The sequence below is a fragment of the Pteropus vampyrus genome, unplaced genomic scaffold, assembly GCF_000151845.1.
Source record: "Pteropus vampyrus isolate Shadow unplaced genomic scaffold, Pvam_2.0 Scaffold34, whole genome shotgun sequence".
NCBI classification, from domain to species: domain Eukaryota; kingdom Metazoa; phylum Chordata; class Mammalia; order Chiroptera; family Pteropodidae; genus Pteropus; species Pteropus vampyrus.
Window position 1 is genome coordinate 960,222 of NW_011888815.1, and position 3,375 is coordinate 963,596.

The window sequence follows — 3,375 nt, forward strand, 5'->3', positions numbered from 1 at the left end:
GTCCCCTTCACAAGCCTGCATGAGCCCACTGGCTTCTCGTCACGCCCTGTGTCTTGTTGCTCTTTTAATTTAATCATAGAACTTGCAGGAAGTGATGGTGTCTTCTTCACCGGTTTGTTCCCTCATCACGGGTCTGTATCCCAATGCCACCAACCCTGGAGGACAGCCGTACAGGAGCAGGAGCCTTGTCTGTCGGTCACCGTCTCCCAGGCTGGCACCTGGCACGTGGGAACTGCGTGGAAAACTCACGATGAATGAGTGACTGGGAGCCGCGTTATCGGGAACCCACCAGCTGGGCCCTGGGCCTCTCCTGCTCCCTCCAGCCTCTAGCGAAGAATTGTGGAGCTGACTCGGTCATTTTGGGGATCGCTGACTCCTGGCTGGTGGAGGAATTTGGGGTGAGGGTGCTACAGCCCAACGGGGATCGGGCCACACCGAGAGCAGCTGTGATCGTCCGTGGTGCACTTCCTCTCAGGACGGACGCCTTCCACTTCTAGTTGCTAGAATCTGCTAGCATCTTCGGGGAGCATGGACACTGCTTTCTGAAGGCCTTGCCCCACGGCTGCTTTGTTTCCTTGTGCACTTAGTCAACATTCCAAGGCTGGTAAGAGAAGTGAGCTGGCACACAGCTCTCTGGTCCACTTCCTGCAGGTAAGGATGGCAGCGTGGGGAGCCAAGGTGTTGTCTGAGGTCTGTCAGTCCCTCTTAGGAAGACGCTGACTCGCCAGCCTAGAGCACAGCAGTGTCATGCAGTTACATCCTGTGCCTTAAATCCATCAAAGCCAGAATGATGCTTAGGTAATCAAAATAGTACCCCCAGAGGCATGGGCTGCAGACAGAAGCTTCCAGAGCCAGCTGGGCAGACCTGACTTTGCACGCTCTCGAATGCTCCCCGCCCCACCCCCCATTTGCTACCGTGCACCTCCATCCTGTGCTCTTCTTACCCCACAGCCCCTGCACAGGGCTGGGTGTGTCACTGGTACTGAGCACTGAAGATCACTGGTGGCCTCTCTGCAGGTGGAAAGGTGAGCAGCCCCAGGTCACCAAAACTGGGAACTGATGTCTTGGTGATTCCCTGTACTAGCTGTCACTCTGGGTGGCAAATGACAGAAACCCCTCTCAAACTGGCAAAAAGGAAGCCTAGGGGCAGACGGGCTTAGGCTCAGCAGGGACCAGGGGCCCCTTGGTCCAGCCCTGTCAGCAGCACCGAGGACGGAGCCTGCTCCATGCTCTGAAGTTTGGGAAACATTGTGGACGAGTCTCCTTGGCCTCCCTTAGGTGTCAGGCGCATCGCGGTGGCTGGGAGGACGGTACAGGCTGGTTGGCAGGCCTGGGTCATCTGCAGCCAACCCCTGGGGCCCCGCGATGAGCTGATTTGACCAGACAGGGCCAGATGCCCATCCTCACATCCAGCGTCTCAGCAGGCTGGAGTGGAGGAGGGTCGTTGGTTCCTGAGGACAGCCAGGGTATCATGGCAAGCAGGACGAGGCACTGTTGCTGGCTCATGTGAAGCTTAGTGTCACCACGTGTTCATTGTTGCAACCACCCTGGCAGCGTCTCATCTTCTGTGAGTCTGGAAGGCAGCGGGGCGAGCATTTGAGTTGGGTGCCCTCAGCATTTGAGTCAGGTGTCCAGGCTGGCAGCCAGCCGTCAGGATGGAAACCGGCTTGGCCGTGGCCTGGCTCTATGCCTGTGTGTGGCATTGGCCTCAGCAGGCGGGCGTCGTGTTGCCGAGGGAGACGGCAGCCAGCTCCAGGCCCGGGGTTGCCCAAGCAGCCTTGGCCTGAGGGAGGGCACCGCTTGGCCTCATTCTCAGGGCAAACGAGGCTGCTGTGCGTGGGTCTGCCCTGCTCTCTGCTGTCTGTCTTCGTCCTGGGTGTCCGCCTTCGCCCCCTCCAGAGAGAATCCCTAGATGCCTCGCAGGGCAGCCCTGCCAGCAGCACCTGAGTGGAGGCGGAGTCCAGCCTGAACCCCGCAGCCCTAGTGCCAGCTGCCTCGAGAGGACCTGGGACTCCCGAGGAGGATGAGGAAGGAGGAAAGTGTGCTGCACGGGGCCAGGAAACCGCAGAGCGCCTCTGCCTGGCATGGCTGTGTGGGAAAGGAAGGGTCTGTCTGCTCTGGCCCGCCTGGGGCCAGGCCCTCTGGGCAGCCACGAAGCCCACGCCCCCAGGAATAGGTACTGCTGACATCCTGATTACACGGCTATGGTTAATAAGGCAGACAGCTGCCATGCCATCTTGGGCTGTCTGTAGAAAAGAATCCAAGAGGAGCGTGACACCACAGACGGGTGTCCAAGCCGAAGCGTTCAGGGCCGCATTCAGTTCAAGATGAGAAACGGCCCGGCCCCCTGGCTGGGCTTGGGGTGGGGCGGGAGCAGGTGCAGTGAGGTGCTCAGGGATGGAACTTGAGACCAAGCCTCAGCGTCACGGCCCTGACCTGGGAGTCCTCTGAGCCGTCCCCCAACGTGGCGCACAGTCCAGAGGCCACGTCATGAACGGCCTGGGCACAGTGGAGACGGGATGGATGGTGTCACCTGGAAAAAGGCCACATTTTGTGAAGTGTCTGGCGATTGAGTGACGGAAGCCAGAATGAGGATGTAGCAATCACAGCAAGATTTGGGGAAATGTGTTGCAGGTCCAGATTTCAGATTGGGCAATCCGGAATGGGGGCGAAGGGGGGTGCATATCCTGCAGGCCAGGCCAGTGCAGCCTCTCGTCTCTGACGCCAAGTCCCAGGGCCAGACCAAGAGATTGTGCCCTGTAAATAACTGCCAACGAGAGAGGGCCTCTCAGAGGCCTGAGCAGGATAGGGACATGCATTATAGAAGGGAAAACTGAGGTGCAGTGGGGAGCGGGGCCTCGGGGCCACTGGTGGAGTGGGGAACACTACACAGTCCGGCCCTGGGGTCCTGCACTCACCAGCCGCTCTCCTGAGGGCCAGCCTCTTAACCCCACGGCCCAGTGGCCCGCGGTTCCTGGAGCTTGATGGCCAGAATGGCAAGGCCAGGCCTGCCCATGTGCCTTGCCCGCCCGGATGAGGGCCACGCCCAGGCAGCTCTGATCACGCCAGCGTGGGGCGCCTGGTTCTTTGCTGGGGGAGGGGCGAGGGCGAGCGAGCACACCAGCAGTGCACTGGGACTCCCGTCTGCACCGTCACTGAGACACGAAATCGCTTCCTTCCTTCCTTCACCAGGTCATCGCCTAAGTCGAAAACTGACTTGGAGTGGGGAGGGGGGAGTTATGTGCTTTTGAAAATTAAAAATGAAAAAAGGCGGTTGGGTTTTGCGTGTGTGTGTTGTTGCCTCATTACCAACAGGAGGAAGGCAGCACAGACTTGGGGTGGAGATGCTAAATTCAGTTTGCTTTGGGGCCACTT